At 38.3% G+C, this 18,679-nt stretch overlaps 2 long non-coding RNA genes across 4 annotated transcripts in view; one reads left to right on the top strand and one right to left on the bottom strand.

Annotated features, from left to right (window-relative positions):
* The window catches only part of LOC145523526 (uncharacterized), a 350,340-nt gene that overhangs the window by 133,313 nt on the left and 198,348 nt on the right, over nt 1-18,679 (bottom strand). Inside the window, exons 3-5 of one of the 3 annotated variants that reach the window (XR_014066676.1) lie at nt 8,643-8,881; nt 7,588-7,725; nt 7,199-7,360 (exon numbers count right to left, since the gene is read on the bottom strand). The exons of 1 other annotated variant lie outside the window; for it this stretch is intronic. This is a non-coding gene — a long non-coding RNA (uncharacterized LOC145523526). Of the gene's footprint in view, nt 1-5,899; nt 6,840-7,198; nt 7,361-7,587; nt 7,726-8,642; nt 8,882-18,679 lie in introns of those variants that run through there. One more of the 3 variants, XR_014066678.1, reaches the window with a different exon arrangement.
* LOC145523529 (uncharacterized) overlaps nt 1-18,679 on the top strand; it is a 273,813-nt gene that overhangs the window by 216,573 nt on the left and 38,561 nt on the right. The gene's annotated exons all lie outside the window — the stretch shown is intronic.

The following is an 18,679-nucleotide window of genomic DNA, read 5'->3' as shown; positions in this document are numbered from 1 at the left end:
GAACAAAGGGAACAGATTTTTCTGGGTGGTTTCTATTAATTTTAGCACCATCTTCTCTCTCATTTGAAATGTTAAATGTGTATGAATTGATAGAAAATATACCTTAAGTAAAGGCATTTCATAGTTTTGTTCCCATTGTTTAACAACATATGTCCTTAGTTTAAAAGACAAAGTGATAAAAATAAGCAGGAGAGTACATTAAATGAAAATTAATTTACTTTTTAAACATATTCTCTAAATCAGCTATAGCAACACAATCAAGGCAGACCTCACTGAAAAGATGTACTCAGTTTTTTTAATTGTAACCCAAAATATATATTGACACTATACATCTAATACTACATGATTGTATAAACAATATGTATATGTGATACAATTGATGCTATAAATTTAGAATTTTCTTTCTTGTTCTGACATTGGCCCATTCTCTTGAAATGCTCTCATATAATTTTGTGTAGATTGAGATAGTGAATAGAAAAATGTGCTTCTTTTTCGAACATGGACAATGAAATAAGGATTCAGTTAAGTAAAACAAACTGTGGTTGTGTGTGCGCACACACACTATATTTTGCAACAAAGTTTTGTAAGACAAATGATAGCATCACATCTACAGTCCTGTGACCCTGTATCATTTTACTATAGTTGCTATTTTGTTTTAGAGAATCACAAGTAACCTTAGAGCCTTCAAGTCTATGTAACACAAGGAGGTTCTAATGCTTCTGCCAGTTTTGATCACTGCTGGTGGCTATTGGTTGTGTTGAGGATTCTCAAAACCGGCTGGCTCCTAAGGATTCTATGTGGCAATTGCTTGGAAACAGGTGCTATGTGTGTGAGATTAGTAGTAGCCTTACATCCCGTTTGATATTTCAGACCTAACACAATTTTTTTTTTTATACATCTGAGGAAACAGGGTGGGAAAGATGATTGTCGTTTATTGAGTATGTACTATGTTCCAGATCAGGCCCTCTGCTAAGCATATTATTGCTTTTATTCCACTTACTCCTGATAGAAATTTCATGGTGGAATCATCTCCACTTTATAGATGAGGCAATTGAGTCTTATAGAGGTTAAGTTATATACCTAGGACACAAAGTCAAGTCAGGATTTACATTCAGCAAAGTAACTCCAGATCTCCCACTCAGAATCATTTCACTGTGCTACCGTTACTTTCCCAGGGCAATCTGCTATATTTAGAATGCTATTTTTGGATTAGGATCTATTAGGGATTTTTTTCCCATATTAATTTTTAGTTATCACAAAGGATTTATTGATAAAATATGAAGGGATACTTGTGTTTTTCATTAGAAGTATAATTCCCTGAAAAAGAGACATAATTTTTCCCACTGAAAAGGGCTTCAAAAATCCAACCCTCCTTTTTATGCTCAAGCCCTCCCTCCACTATCTCTGTTAAAAATCTGGCTAGCCTATGATTAAACAACTGTACTAACTCCAAACCTACCAAAATTCAAAGAAATAGTATTTTATACACCGGTGTGTGCTTCTGTCTGCTGAGTTGTTTCAATCATATCTGACTTTGTGTGACCCTATGGACTATAGCCTGTCAGGCTCCTTGGCCCATGGAATTCACCAGGTAAGTATACCGCAGTGGATTGCCATGCCCTCCTCCAGGGGACCTTCTCTACTCAGGGATCAAACCCAAGTCTCTTACGTCTCCTGCATTGGCAGGCAGGTTCTTTACTACTAGCGCCACCTGGGAAGCCCTTTATATACCTATGCATTTTATTATTTTCAGTTAAAGCCATTTGTTGTATTAGTTCTGCTAGTTACTTCTGATTCCTACAGGTATGTAAATATATTATTTTATGTCAAAAATACTCAGAGATGCTGTTTCATGGAAAGAGCTTTACATGGGGTATCAGGTAACTTCTATCCTAATTTTACTACTTCTCAATTCTGAACCTTGTAAGTAGATTACACACTTAACGTAAAATTCTAATTTCTAAGAGATATTTAATATGCACAATCACTACTCCAGTCTGTTCAATTCAGTAAATGTTCCTCATGGTCTTTTGTGTGATAGGTATTGTAGAGGGCTGTGAAACGAGAAAGAATAAAATGGAATCTTTGTTGATGTGGAAACAAATATCTATCTATTTATCTATCTGGTTGATAGTTTTATTATTTATTATTATTTAATGTGATAAAGATGTTTACAATGGTAAGGGGACATGGAGGAGAAAGAAAACCTTTAATACATTTCTGATCCTTGTCTAAGTATAAATGCATATGTACTTTAAGAACAAAATTGCAGCAAGACAAATAAAATGTTATAATTATTATCATTACTCTGTATATGCTTCTTAGTCTCTTAGCCCCAGAAAACAGCAGAAATTCAACAGATCTTAAAAACGAGAGATTAACTATTTTAAGAACTTGGAGGTTGTTTTAGTAAGAGTCACAATTATCATAATTACATTTTAAAAATGCTCTAAAATGGTTACTTGTGCCTGATAAAATTGTGGGGCTTTGACTGATGACTGAAATAGAGCCATCACTCTAGACTGAAAAATTCATACCTTCTAGAAAGTGGCACTTTTAACATCTTGATACCAAATTGTTTCTCTGTAATATGAAACAAACAACACATAAATGAAACAGAAAGCAAACTGTTAATGGAGAAATTTGTACAAATTCTGTTATTCTCTGAAAACACATTTAAGTGCAAAGTAGGAACCAAGAGTAATACTCTGAATCTCTGGGTGAAAGGGACTTCCAAAGGTCAGAAGTAATATTTACTGTTGAGGTGTGAGGGCAACCTAGTGCCAAATGTATTTGATTTTCTTGAACAGAAACTTTGATGTTTGTATAGAATGTATGAATTTTGCTTGTATAGAACTCTGCATTTCCACAGTGTTAATTCCTATTTAAACCAGCACCTATTTGTCATGATATCTAGCAAGTGTTTCTGCAACCTAGAATTAAAATAGACAGATCTGAACACTTATTACAAAGTGATAGATTGATCTGCATCAACTTGTGTTTACTTAACTGAATCTCTATGACAATATGTATGACAAAGCATCCCATCTCTGGTGAGGAAACTTTGGCTATGAAGTCACATATGTATTTTTTCATGCATTATCTTTAGGTTTGTTGTTATTCCGTCACTAAGTTTTGTCCAGCTCTTTGTGATCCCATGGACTAGAGCACACCAGGCTCCTCTGTCCTTCACTCTCTCCTGGAGTTTGCTCAAACTCATGTCCATTGAGTCAGTGATGCCATTCAACCATCTCATTTCTGTTGCCCTCTTCTTCTCCTACCCTCAGTCTTTCCCAGCATCTGCATCTTTTCCAATGAGTCAGCTCTTCGCATCAGGTGGCCAAAGTATTGGAGTTTCAGCCTCACTATCAGTCCTTCCAATGAACATTCAGGATTGATTTCCTTTAGGTTGACTTGTTTGATCTCCTTGAAGTCCAAGGAACCCTCAGGAGTCTTCTCCAACACCACAGTTCAAAAGCATCAATTCTTTGGCGCTCAGCTTTCTTTTTAATCCAACTCTATCATCCGTACATGACTACTGGAAAAACCATAGCTTTGACTAGATGGACTTTGTCAGCAAAGTGATGTCTATGTTTTTAATATGCTATCTAAGTCTGTCATAGCTTTTCTTCAAAGGAGCAAGCATCGTTTAATTTCATGGTGGCAGTCACAGTGATTTAGGAGCCCAAGAAAATAAAATTTGCCACTGTTTCCATTTTTCCCCATCTGTTAGCCATGAAGTGATGGGACTGGATGCCATGATCTTAGTTTGTTGAATGTTGAGTTTTAAGTCAGCTTTTTCACTCTCTTCTTTCATCTTCATTAAGAAGCTTTTCAGTTCCTCTTTGTTTTTCTGCCTTTAGGGTGGTGTCATCTGCATATCTGAGGATATTGATATTTATCCCAACAATTTTGATTCCAGCTTGTGCTTCATCCAGACCGTCACTTCGCATGATGTATCTCAACCATATAAATTTTTTTTGAGCACTGACATTGTGTATAGCTCTTGTAAGGTATAGGGGAACAACAGGGGGTAAGAAAACTGACATGGCCTCTTTCTAGAATTTAATTCCAGTTCAGTTCAGTTCAGTCGCTCAGTTGTGTCCGACTCTTTGCAACCCATGAATCGCATCACACCAGGCCTCCCTGTCCATCACCAACTCCCGCAGTTTACCCAAACCCATGTCCATCGAGTCGGTGATGCCATCCAACCATCTCATCCTCTGTCGTCCCCTTCTCCTCCTGCCCCCAATCCTTCCCAGCATCCGGGTCTTTTCCAATGAGTCGACTCTTTGCATGGGGTGGCCAAAGTATTGGAGTTTCAGCTTCAACATCAGTCCTTCCAATGAACACCCAGGACTGATCTCCTTTAGGATGGACTGGTTGGATCTTTTTGCAGTCCAAGGGACTCTCAAGAGTTTTCTCCAACACCATAGTTCAAAAGCATCAATTCTTCGGCGCTCAGCTTTCTTCACCATCCAACTCTCACATCCATACATGATCACTGGAAAAACCATAGCCTTGACTAGATGGACCTTTGTTGGCAGAGTAATGTCTCTGCTTTTAAATATGCTATCTAGGTTGGCCATAACCTTCCTTCCAAGGAGTAGGCGTCTTTTAATTTCATGGCTGCCATCACCATCAGCAGTGATTTTGGAGCCTGCAAAAATAAAGTCTGATACTGTTTCCACTGTTTCCCCATCTATTTCCCATGAAGTGATGGGACCAGATGCCATGATCTTAGTTTTCTGAATGTTGAATATTAAGCCAAATTTTTCACTCTCCTCTTTCACTTTCATCAAGAGGCTCTTTGGTTCTTCTTCACTTTCTGCCATAAGGGTGGTGTCATCTGCATATCTGAGGTTATTGATATTTCTCCCGGCAATCTTGATTCCAGCTTGTGTTTCTTCCAGCCCGGTGTTTCTCATGATGGACTCTGCATATAAGTTAAATAAGCAGGGTGACAATATACAGCCCTGACATACTCCTTTTCTGTTTGGAACCACTCTGTTGTTCCATGTCCAGTTCTAACTGTTGCTTCCTGACCTGCATACAGGTTTCTCAAGAGGCAGGTCAGATGGTCTGGTATTCCCATCTCTTTCAGAATTTTCCACAGTTTATTGTGATCCACACAGTCAAAGGCTTTGGCATAGTCAATAAAGCAGGAATAGATGTTTTTCTGGAACTCTTTTGCTTTTTTGATGATCCAGTGGGTTTTGGCAATTTGATCTCTGGTTCCTCTGCCTTTTCTAAAACCAGCTTGAACATCTGGAAGTTCACGATTCACGTATTGCTTGGAGAATTTTGAGCATTACTTTACTAGCGTGTGAGATGAGTACAGTTGTGCGGTAGTTTGAGCATTATTGGCATTGCATTTCTGTGGGATTGTAATGAAAACTGACCTTTTCCAGTCCTGTGGCCACTGCAGAGTTTTCCAGATTTGCTGGCATATCAAGTGCAACACTTTCACAGCATCATCTTTCAGGATTTGAAATAGCTCAACTGGAATTCCATCACCTCCACTAGCTTTGTTCGTAGTGATGCTTTTTAAGGCCCACTTGACTTCACATTCCAGGATGTCTGGCTCTAGGTGAGTGATCACACCATCATGATTATCTGGGTCGTGAAGATCTTTTTTGTACACTTCTGTGTATTCTTGCCACCTCTTCTTAATATCTTCTGCTTCTGTTAGGTCCATACCATTTCTGTCCTTTATCGAGCCCATCTTTGCATGAAATGTTCCCTTGGTATCTCTAATTTTCTTGAAGAGATCTCTAGTCTTTCCCATTCTGTTGTTTTCCTCTATTTGTTTGCATTGATCGCTGAGGAAGGCTTTCTTATCTCTCCTTGCTATTCTTTGGAACTCTGCATTCAGATGGCAATATCTTTCCTTTTCTCCTTTGCTTTTCACTTCTCTTCTTTTCCCAGCTATTTGTAAGGCCTCCTCAGACAGCCAATTTGCTTTTTTGCATTTCTTTTCATGGGGATGGTCTTGATCCCTGTCTCCTGTACAATGTCACGAACCTCTGTCCATAGTTCATCAGGGACTCTGTCTATCAGATCTAGTCCCTTAAATCTATTTGTCACTTCCACTGTATAATTATAAGGGATTTGATTTAGGTCATACCTGAATGGTCTAGTCGTTTTCCCTACTTTCTTCAATTTAAGTCTGAATTCAGCAATAAGGAGTTCATGATCTGAGCCACAGTTTGCTCCTGGTCTGTTTTTGCTGACTGTATAGAGCTTCTCCATCTTTGGCTGCAAAGAATATAATCAATCTGATTTTGGTGTTGACCATCTGGTGATGTCCATGTGTAGAGTCTTCTCTTGTGTTGTTGGAAGAGGGTGTTTGCTATGACCAGTGTGTTCTCTTGGGAAAACTCTAGTAGCCTTTGCCCTGCTTCATTCTGTACTCCAAGGCCAAATTTTCCTGTTATGCCAGGTGTTTCCTGACTTCCTACTTTTGCATTCCAGTCCCCTATAATGAAAAGAACATCTTTTTTGGGTGTTAGTTCTAAAAGGTCTTGTAGGTCTTCATAGAACCGTTCAACTTCAGCTTCTTCAGCATTACTGGTCAGGGCATAGACTTGGATTACCATGACATTGAATGGTTTGCCTTGGAAACAAACCGAGATCATTTGTCATTTTTGAGATTGCATCCAAGTACTGCATTTCAGACTCTTTTGTTGTTCATGATGTCTACTCCATTTCTTCTAAGGGATTCCTGCCCACAGTAGTAGATATAATGGTCATCTGAGTTAAATTCACCCATTCCAGTCCATCTTAGTTTGCTGATTCCTAGAATGTCGACATTCACTCTTAATTCCAGTGGGAGGAATCTAAATTTAGATGATAAATAGGCATATCATTACAAGTTGTGCTATATAGGAAAAGAATATGAGCCATGAGAGAGCATAATAATAGGGGATCTGCTCTTAATCAGGTGTTCACAGAAGGCCTTTATGAAAACTGGTACTTAATATGAGATAGAAAGAAGCTTCCACTGTGGAATGGAAGGTGAAAATGGATTTGGCCAATATAGGTTGCATAATGGGCAGAGGAGTTGGCAAAATTCCTAAGACAAGAAAAAAAAATTGACATTGAGTAATTAGAAGATGGTTAGTATGGCTGGGAATCAGTGCAAGGAAGCAGGGGCAAGGGAGGAGTGTCTAGATCCAAGTGATATGGGGTCCTGTTAGCCATGATCAAGTATTGAGATTTTATTGCCACAGAACATATTGAAATCTATAAGTCCCCACAAACATTGAACTCATTACATCATTTGTATGCTTTATACCATACTTTAGAAACTTGTAGTCTTTCATTCATTCTTTGATTCATTCATTTTCTGAGTGCCAATCTGAAATATCAAGAATCAAAAAATTCATAAGATAAATCTCACCTCACCCTGATTTCATAAACAAATGGGGATAGGCAGATTTCTAGAAAGACAAATTACATCATACTACAAATTATATTAATAATAAAGCTGAAATTACAATAACATCTTGTTAAACAAAGGATTTAGGCCTTCAGTGATGGAATCCAGAGAGTTAGGAAAGGCTTTCTAGAAAAGAAATTGTATACCTGGATACTCTGAAGAACTAGTAGACATATACTGAGTAAGTCAGGCATTCTAATCAGAGGGCCCAGGACCAGGGAGTTTGTTCCAGGGATGCATCTGTCATGTGCTGGGCAAGGAGGAGATGAGGCCCAAGAGATAGACTGGAAAAAAATTACTAACATGTTGTAATACCATGCTCAATGTTTTAACAAGTAATCTACTAGACCAAAGTCATTTCAAGTGGGAATGTGACTCAATAAGGAGGTGGATTTCAGGATGATATTTTTAGGTTTTCAGAATAATTGCTCTGGCTTCTATCCCAGGCCACCATTTAGCTCCTTTCAGTCTCTATGCTATTCTCTTCTTGTGTCTTTGGAAATTTTAGTGGCGCTCATTCTTTATCATGAATATCATCCTTATGATATCCCTAAGCAGTTACAAACCTAAATTCATTATGGACACTTGATATATGCTAATTGGTTCTTGTATTAGTTCCTTATTCTGCTGTAACAAGTTACCACAACCTTACTGACATTAAAAAGCCATATTCTGACAGTTCTAAAGTTCAGAAGTCTAAAATCAAGGAGTTGTCAGGGCTGTGTTCTTTCTGGAAGCTTCAGGGGAGAATCACTTTCCTTGCCTTTATCAGTTTCTAAGGGCCACCTGCATACATTCGCTTGTGGCCCCTTCCTCTGTCTTCAGAACTCAGCACTCCAGCAGTTGGTTCTGTGGTCACATCTCCTTTTTCTGACTTTGATCACTTTTAATTACTTTGGCCCTCTCAAATATTCCAGGGTAACCTCTCTATCTCAAGGTGCTTAACTTAAGCACATCTACAAAGTCACCTTTCCCAAGTAAGGCAGTATATCTACAGGTTCCAGAAATCAGAATGTGGATATCTTTGGGGGCATTATTTAGCTGACTAAAGTTCTGCAAATATCATTGCCAAATTGTGAGTTCTGAACTCTTTGAGTCCCCAAAACTTGACTGAACGTTTTTATCTTCACAGCAAAGCAGGGGATGACAGAACTTTAGAGGTGCTGAGTAGGCGACAAAAAGCTACGTGATTTTGCTTTACCTTTTCACGTGGTCGCGGTTTACTAAAGTGACATTGTCCCAGGAAAGCGAATAAGGGAGACTTTGAAATGCTGCCATGTGCAGGACCCTGTGATGCTGAGATCCAGTAGAGCTTTCATTCCTATCTTTCTTCCTCAGAAGGGAGTCTGTCACTCTGCAGGAAGCCTCTTTGAAGCAGCCACAGCTTTGGGATTGCTGAGTGCAGGGACTTCTCAAAGAAAGCAGTGTTCTTTTCATTTCCTGTCAACAAGGAGTTCAAGTTCAAAAGAATATGCTCTCTTTTCTTGCTTTTTCATATGTCTATTAATAGGACAGTGCCAAGGTTCTGACCAGGAGTTTATAGTAGATTCATGGGACTAATGAGAATGGAATTAGGTTACTAGATTTTTCATCTCTTTGTGCAGCTATGAAACAACACAATGGAGACATTAATGACCCCCTGCCTATTAGTGAGATCTTACTGTTGAGGACACGAAAAAGTTTTTCAAGACATGAAGTCACTGATCTTCACACTCTAATTAGCAAGAATGGAAAAAAAAAAAAAAACAACTATGGCCTTATTTCAAAAAATGAAGGCTACATCTGTACAAGTAACCAAATCAAGCAGCCTGAGGATTTAGTCCCTTTTTCATGTTCATATGAGTGATCATATAGTATCATGTCTGGAAAATATTTGCAACATAGAGAGTCATTGAGGAGGTTCAGCCTAGTTATCAAGTCATTGTGACATGACCTGTGGGAGCCCAGGTACCTGAGCAAAGCAGTTGATGTATTTGAAATAAATGAAGACTGCTGAACTTGCTGAGTTTTTAAGGAGTTAAGGTCCGCAATCTAGGTAAGTGAATAAACAGCAAATATTTAGAAACAGTGAAGTGCTCTGGAGCATAGACATTTGCCTCTTTATAAACATATTTGTTAAATACAGGTGGTTCTGAATATATATACGTATATATAAGTTGGTTCTGGATTTACTAGTTAATGATTGAGCAAGGGCCAGAAGCTGAAGTGAATTTCTCAGGGTTTACTGGGAGGTGAGTCAACTGATTTCCAAGGCTGTAGTCATCTTGACTCACTGCCTTTTCTGAGTTAGCTTAATTTAAAATTTTACTACCAGCTTGTTAAAATTTGACCCGTTGTCTTTATAAATTAGTGGGCTATTATTATCAATTTAAAGTGATGTCTATTGATTTAAGCCAGATCAGTGTTTAGAAATTTCAGATTTTGAGTGTCCATGGCAAATATCCTTCAGTTCTCAGAGTTGAATCATGCTCCTCACTGAGGAAATAAAGTCTAATAGTTCATTAGTTAAAAAATTTTTTTTTCTGTTTTTATTTTTAACACTGTAATATGTTTGGAAATCAGAATGCTTTTTTCCAAGGAAACAGTAAATGATGATTAAAGTGACTGATTACCTTTTTAAACTCACACTTTGCTTATCTATAAGCTTTCTGAGTTTCTTTGAGGTTTTTAATGAATGTAGTGATGAGGTAAGAGGTTTTGGTTTCTGGTGGAAGTGACAGTGGAGAGGGCCCTGGGATGTGGAGGGTTTACAAGTCAATAGGGACCTGGAAATAATTTTTCATTCAATACTACTTTTATTTCTTTAAGTATAACCCCTGAGAGTCCAAAACAAGCTGCGATAAGTGGGTTTACTCACCTTTGGTAGAAGTTTTGTAGGCTATGGGGATGCTCTTGGGCACTCTCAGAGCGTTTCTTTTTCCATAAACCATGCTCATTATAAGGTAATGGGACTTGGGCATTCTACACTTTCCTAGAAGTATACTTTTATTACATCCTTTCTGGCAGGTATTTTGGACAGTACATCAAGGACTCAAAAACGTATATAACTTTTGAAATAGAAGTTCTTTTCCTAGGAATTTTGTCTAAGGAAATAATCACAGACACATGAAAGATTTATGATTAAAGATGTTGGGCTTCCCTGGTGGCTCAGACAGTAAAGTGTCTGCCTGCAATGCGGGAGACCTGGGTTTGATCCCTGGATCAGGAAGATCCCCTGGAGAAGGAAATGGCAACCCACTCCAGTACTCTTGCCTGGAAAATTCCATGGACAGAGGAGCCTTGTAGGCTACAGTCCATGGGGTTGCAAAGAGTCAGACACAACTGAGCGACTTCACTTCACTTTGGGTTGTTTTATTAATGATGGTGAAATTATGAACAGCAAAGAGGTTCAACTTGAACTGGTCAATTGTACTGTATCCATCTGGATCCAATCAGGAGACAGAAACATACAGGGGAGGGTTACAATAGTATCATTAAACTGTGATAAACAAAGTAACTAATACACACACAAGCACCCCTACACACCTGACTAACTTAACAAATACATTTGAAGAAGGGATGATTGAGCTTACTGGATAGTAGAGACAAGCTGGGCCATCACTGGGAAAATAGGAAGCAATCCTCTAGAATGCAGGCAAGGAATGGTAGAATTCAGCAAGTGGTAGCCGAAGTGTACAGAGAGGTGAGAATACTTTGGGCTGAAGGAGAGCTGTAAGAGTTAGTAGAGGCTCAGTGAGAATCCCCTGGGGGGTGGGTAGGCTGCATAGGGAACTGCAGAGAGGACAGCAAGGGCACAGGATCCTCAGGTTGCAGGCATGCTGATCAGGGAACTGTAGAGGAAATCAGGGTGCTGATGTGAGTGAGACACCTTTAGGGCAACAGTTGTCTGGGTCAGGTGAGCCATGGAAAGTTTATTTCTAGGCCAGTGCTGAAAGGCTGCCAAAGACTCTTGTATTCTGGGGCAGTGGCTACAGCAGAGCTCTACCCATTGTCTTCACAGCCATAAAGCTGACACTTCTACCTTGTGCTACACCTGGAAGATAGCGAAGGGCCCCTTCCACCTAACTATTTCCCTCTAGCACTCTGTACGAAGAGAGCTTAAAGTCTTGCTTAATAGTCCTGTTCTATTATCACAGAACATATATCAAATGGTGAATTCCAAGGTAAGAGGTGATAAATTAATAAGTAGCATATACATGATGGTGAAGCATAAGATAGCATTCTGTAAAGTGAACAATCCTGCAAACATATAGCATATATATAGTGCATTCCTTTGCAGCAGAGGTTTGCTTAAATCCAGTATAAGAATTTTGAGTTTCTCAGGGTTAGAATTTCTCACCTATAATACAAGTTCACATTTCTGACTCTTTGAGTCACTCTAAGGGAACTGGACTTTGAGTAGACAAATGCTACTGCTGTGAGTACTAACAGAAGTTGCCTTTGATCCCAGAGTCTCTTGTCTTTTGCAAGCAACCATAAATATAGACAGACTCATATGTTAAGTTGCAGGTAAAGTAAAATTTCAGACCTACCTTTATTCTTAACTCACTTGAACTAAATAGCTAACTAAACTAACTAGGAAATTTTCTAGACCTGTCAAGTGCTTTTAAATAGATGAAGTGAGAGAATAGCTTTAGGGGCACTGCTTTAATAAGGTGGGTAAAGAAGGCTACTTTGAAGAGCCGACTCAAAGTTGAGACATGAATAATAAAATGTCACAGTAAAATTTCAGTAAAAAGAGTTATGTAATGGAAGGAGCAAATACAAAGTTCCTGAGGTAGCATCAGGGTTGGTCTGTTTGAGGGACAGCTAGAAGGTCAATATGATAGCAGTGAATGAGGGAGCCACAGGGGTGAAAAGAGGAAAGTAAATAGCAGGACAAAATCCTTTAGTATCTATAGGCTTTAGCAACAAAACAAAAGCCAAGGGAAGGATGATCTGATTGTTACAAAGATTATTCTGCCTCTATAAACAGGTGGTTCATATGGTAAAAATCTGCCCGCAATGTAGGAGACCCGGGTTTGATCCCAGGTCTGAAAGAGCCCCTAGTGAAGGGAACGGCTACCCATTCCAATATTCTTACCTGGAAAATCCCATGGACCGAAGATCCTGGCAGGCTACCGTTCATGGGGTCACAAAGAGTTTCGGACATGACTAAGTGACTAAGCTCTCAGTCACTCATAAACAGGTTGGAACAGAAGGATTAATGGTAGAGAGAGGAAACCATTAGGAGAGGACCAGCTTAAGAAGTTTGATGATTGTGGCTTGGATCAGCATTCTAACTAAGAAAACAAACAAACAAAAAATCTAGTTAAGAAAAATCAGCATGTAAACATAAATAATGAATAACTTTCTAATATAAGCTCTGACATGTGATGTCCAAAGAGAAACAAAAGCTTCTATCACGGAATGTTGAAAGGTGTTTGAGTCCATGCTTAGAGATCAGAAGTGCTTTGTAAAAGATAGTGAATCAGAAATTTCAGTCAAGTCTTATTATGTTCATCCGGCATGGAAAATAGGTATGAAATATCTTTAAGAGCCTACATGTTTGTAGAAAATCTCAATGGGACTTGCTACCTTAGGACCAGATAAAGAAAAATTGTTACAACTCATAGTAAAGAAATACAAAAGATCAGAAGAAATCTTTGAGGGTAATCAAAACCATCTCAAGAAAAAGAAATATAAAAAGGCAAATGGTTGTCTTAGGAGGCCTTACAAATAGTTGAGAAAAAAAGAGAAGCCAAAGGCGACAGAGAAAAGGAAAGATATACACATCTGAATGCAGAGTTCCAGAGAACAGTGAGGAGAGATAAGAAAGCCTTTTTAAGTGAACAATGCAAAGAAATAGAGGAAAACAATAGAATGGGAAAGAAAGACTAGAGATCTTTTCAAGAAAATTAGTGATATCAAGGGACTATTTCATGCAAAGATGGGCACAATAAAGGACAGAAAAGGTGTGGACCTAACAGAAGAAGATATTAAGAAGAGGTGGCAAGAATACACAGAAGGATGATACAAAAAATAATAACACAGATAACCATGATAGTGTGATCACTCACCTAGAGCCAGACATCCTGGAGTGTGAAATCAAGTGGGCCTTAGGAAGCATCACTATGAACAAAGCTAGTGGGGGTGACAGAATTCCAATGAACTATTTCAAATCCTAAAAGATGCTGCACTCAATATGCCAGCAAATTTGGAAAATTCAGCAGTGGCCACAGGATTAGAAAAGGTCAGTTTTCATCCCAATCCCAAAGAAAGGCAACGCCAAAGAATGTTCAGACTGCTGCACAATTGCACTCATCTCACATGCTGGCAAAGTAATGCTCAAAATCCTACAAGCTAGGAGGCTTCAACAGTATGTGAACCAAGAACTTCCAGGTATACAAGCTGTATTTAGAAAAGGCAGAGGAACGAGAGATCAAATAGCCAACAACTCCTGGGTCATAGAAAAAGCAAGAGAATTCCAGAAAAAAATCCTACTTCTGCTTCACTGACTATGCTAAACACTTTGACTGTGTTGATCACAACAAACTGTGGAAAATTCTTAAAGAGATGGGAATACCAGACCACCTGACCTGCCTCCTGAGAAATCTGTATGCAGGTCAAGAAGCAACAGTTAGAACTGGACATGGAACAAGAGACTGGTTCCAGATTGGGAAAGGAGTACATCAAGGCTGTATTTTGTCACCCTGCTTATTTAACTTCTATGCAGAATACATCATGCAAAATTCTGGCCTGGAGGAAGCACAAGCTGGAATCAAGATTGCCAGGAGAAATATCAATAACCTCAGATATGCACATGACACCACCTTATGGCAGAAAGCGAAGAAGAACTAAAGATCCTCTTGATGAAAGCAAAGAGGAGAGTGAAAAAGGTGGCTTAATACTCAACATTCAGAAAACTAAGATCATGGCATTTGATCCCATCACTTTATGGCAAATAGGTGGGGAAACAATGGTAACAGTGAGATTTATTTTTTAGGACTCCAAAATCACTGCAGACAGTGACTGCAGGCATGAAATTAAAAGATGCTTGTTCCTTGGAAGAAAAGCTATGACCAACCTAGACAGCATATTAAAATGCAAAGACATTACATTGCTGACAAAGGTCCATCTAGTCAAAGCTATGGTTTTTCCAGTAGTCATGTATGGATGTGAGAATTGGACTATAAAGAAAGCTGAGCATCAAAGAATTGATGCTTTTGAACTGTGGTGTTGGAGAAGACTCTTGAGCATCCCTTGTAAAGCAAGGAGATCCAAGCAGTCCATCCTAAAGGAAATCAATCCTGAATATTCATTGGTGAGACTGATGCTGAAGCTGAAACTCCAACACTTTGGCCACTTGATTTGAAGAACTGACTCATTTGAAAAGACCCTGATTCTGGGAAAGATTGAAGGCAGGAGGAGAAGAGGATGACAGAGAATGAGATGGTTGGGATAGCATCACTGACTCAATGGACATGAGTTTGAGTAGGCTCCAGGAGTTGGTGATGGACTGGGAAGCCTGGTGTGCTGCAATCCATGGGGTCTCAGAGTTGGACACGACGGAGCAACTGAACTGAAAATTCATTCTTAGGCCTGGTATTTCCCTTACAAGATGGAGAACCAAACATTTTTAATAGCTCTTGCATTTTTGTTGCAACTCTTAATTATGATTGTATAGATAGATGCCAGGTATGCACTTCAGGGTGTGTAGTTATTTGAAGACCATGCCAATCGGAGGTTAGCACTATTCTCTGTTCTTTCCTCTGTGGCTCTAGGTGCTAGGGTGAATTGTTTAGGCATCAATATAAGAAAATAAAATGACTTCTGTCTGAAGGATTCATTGCCATACCATAAAAAGCATTTTTAATAATTAATTGTTCTCTCTTATCACAAATGTTTTCACCACAGAGATAATCACCTTGACTTATAAGGAAGGAATGAATAAGAATAAGAATTTGTCATTTAAACATTTCATAGTCCCCATGTGTAGCACTGCTTGTTTTTTGAAAGAATAAAGCAAAATAAGAGGTTTTACATTCATTAAAAATAACATGTTTTTATTAAAGGGAGATGAAATAAAATGTAGCACTTGTTTTATCTTTCAAAACTTACTTCAACAATGATACTTCTAAAGTTAGTATCTTATCTGGCATCACATTTTAGGGTTTTTTTTCACATTAATCTTTCCTCCAACTATCTGGTACCCTTTGATTTATAAATTTTAAAAAAGATTATAAATCAGGAAAGGGTCAAATCACAAGGGCTATGCCAGAAAATACAGATCTGAAATACATTCATGAATACCAAAAAAAAAAGTTAAAAACAAGTTTATAATTTACAGCTGCCCTGAGGCAGCAATAACTAATACACTGAAAATTTACCCATTTTATGCATCTATTTTGCTTGTTTTACTACTTTGCTTTTCATAAAAAACACATTTATTTCAGCAACAGTCACTTCTTTTGGCATTTATGTGATCTCTGAGCTATATGTGAAAATACACATATTTCTACTTTACAATTTTTATTGAAAAATTATTTCTTTTACAAATTTATATCAATGTTTTTTTTGTTCTATGCTAGAATTATTTTCATTGTTTTTTTTTCTATCAGTTACGTCAAAAAGTCAGTGTTACAGCTTATTTACTTGAACATCTGCTTTAAATCTTTTTTCAATTGCCATTTGAATAATGTTTTATCATTAACTATAAAGAGGAAGAAGTGGAAGTTTTCAGAATCATAGGTCATACCAATTATTTAATAAGAATAACACTATAGATTACACTTAAATGACACTGCCCTCATAAATACTCAATGCGATTCACAGCTGCAACCTAATGAGTTTTCATATTGTTCCTGGGAGTCAGTGGAATAGTGTGAACAAATGATTATTTTCATATATATGATAGTAGTATGCGCTTGAGCAGAGTAAACAGAAGCAGGTGGCATCTCAGTACTTGCTTACCAAAAGAATAGCCATGAAGAAGCTGAGGCTTGGATTTCATATTTTATTGAATAAAACTTTAGATAATAAGGCAAGGGCCTGGTAGCAGGTACCTCCTGCTTTTGCCTGCTTAGCGTTCATTCTAACATCGTCTGGTAAGAGCATCCATATTTTTTCACTCTTGCATGTGTATTTAAAATGTGGCTGTCTGAATCCTGCTTCGATGATGGTGCCTGGATGCAGGCCTGGTCCTTTAGGACCTTACTTACTCTTGAGTGCAGAAATTGATTCAAAAATTTACAAGTAACTGATTCAGTAATTTACAAGCAACCACTCAATTTACTGTTCTGTCTACCAGATACCTCTCAGTCTTCCTTTGTGGCATAGTCCTTGTTGTCACAATTTGAGAACTGCAGAGGTTACTAGGAGTCTCTGAAGAGATCTAGGTTTGGGGTAAGGGAGAGAACCTAACTACACATCCTAGGCTACTATGCTTTAAACTTCCTTAGAAACCAAGACTGAAGACATTAAGATGAGTTCTTGACTGGGGAGACAGGTAGGATGGTGAGTTGGCAAGAACACCAAAGCCTGTTACTAACAGTAACAATATCAGAGTAAGCGGTAGATTAAAAAAATCCTGATTCAATAAGGCCTCTGTGGTGGACCAAATGCAACCACCCCAAGTTATACTCAACTCTGAAGGGAGTGATATTGACAAGAAATTAACATAAAAGGATTTATTATTGTTCATGCCCTATAACAATACCTGTAAAGTAATCTTCTATCCATATCCCACATGAGTCAAGGAATTATCTGTTATCTACAATGAGTGATTTGATTCCAGAAATTGTGTTTTTAAAACACTTTTCAGATAGTGTCATCACCCAGACTAGGAAACTCTGATTCATCCAAAGTTTGCCACACACAAAGAAGTTGGCTCTAAAATCCTTCAGTTCCATTCAGTACCCCTAGTCATGTCCAACTCTTTGCTACCCCTTGGACTGCAGCATGCCAGGCTTCCCTGTCCATCACCAACTCCTGGAGTTTGCTCAAACTCAAGTCCATCGAGTCAGTGATCCTTATGTATTATAATTGTAGTGTAACGTTGGATTGTCTATCTTTAGAAGTAAGAACATATGTTTTTAGTTAAGTGTAAAACTGAAATAGGAGGGAAGCGGGCAGGGCACAACTTTTTAAAGAAAGACATTCCATAGGACATGACAAAAACTAGTTAGAGCCAATGAGGTCCAAGAAGGCAGATGTGACATCCAGGAGACCTTGAGCTTCATCATATGCTCATTGTAATATATTAGCAGGCTAAATGAAACACTCATCAGCACTATGACAGTTCTGAGGCTAAGCATAAAAGGTCAAAAAGTGGGTGGTGACTCAATTCCTGGAAACCGTGCCCCTTCCCCCAAATAATTAGAATAATCCTCCCATTCATTAGCCTATGAAACTACTCAGCCCATAAAAACTAACCATGCTGTATTTTGAGACACTCTCTCACCTTCTGAGATGGCTCACTGTCTGTGGAGTGTGTTTCTTGTTACATAAATCTTCTTCTTACCTATTACTTCGTCTCTGAATTGTTTCACCAAAAAGAAAGAACCTTAAATCCACCAGCAACAGAACCATTGTAAAAGTTTGATAAACATATGCTTTTTGAGCCATACAACAAATGTACTTCAGAATAGTTGTGGATTTATAAAAAAGTTGTGAAGGTAATAGAGTCCAGATAAACACATGGCCAGTTTCTCTTCTCATTAAAATGTTACGACACATTTTCTCAATTAATGAAACAGTATCTTTACATTATCCTAAAGTCCATATTTTATTCAGATTTCCTTAGCTGTTACCTAGTTCGGTTCCAGTATAATCCCATCCAGGATATTGCATTACATTTAATCGTGTCTCCTTAGAACCCACTTGACTTTGACAGTTTCTCTGCCATTCCTCAATTTTGATGCCCTTGATAGTTTTGGTGAGTACTGGTCAGATATTTTGTAGAATGTCTCTTAATTGGGATTTGTCTGATGTGTTTCTCATGATTAGACTTGGGTTATGGGTTTTCGGTAGTAGGAACTACAGAGGTTAAATACCATTCTTGTCACATCACGTCAAAGATAAATACTACCACCATGATTTATGACTGTTGATGTTGGTCCTTTATCACCAAGGCTGAAGTAGTGCTTGTCAGGTTTCACTGCTGTAAAGTTACACTATTTTGCTCCTTGTACTCTTTGGAAGGATTTCACTATTGTGCAACACAAACTTACATACTGGAGAGTTATGCTCCACCTCCTT

This window comes from Giraffa tippelskirchi, chromosome 10, assembly GCF_054371585.1.
Source record: "Giraffa tippelskirchi isolate mGirTip1 chromosome 10, T2T-mGirTip1v1.2.pri, whole genome shotgun sequence".
NCBI classification, from domain to species: domain Eukaryota; kingdom Metazoa; phylum Chordata; class Mammalia; order Artiodactyla; family Giraffidae; genus Giraffa; species Giraffa tippelskirchi.
This window is presented reverse-complemented; position numbering and strand designations above follow the sequence as displayed.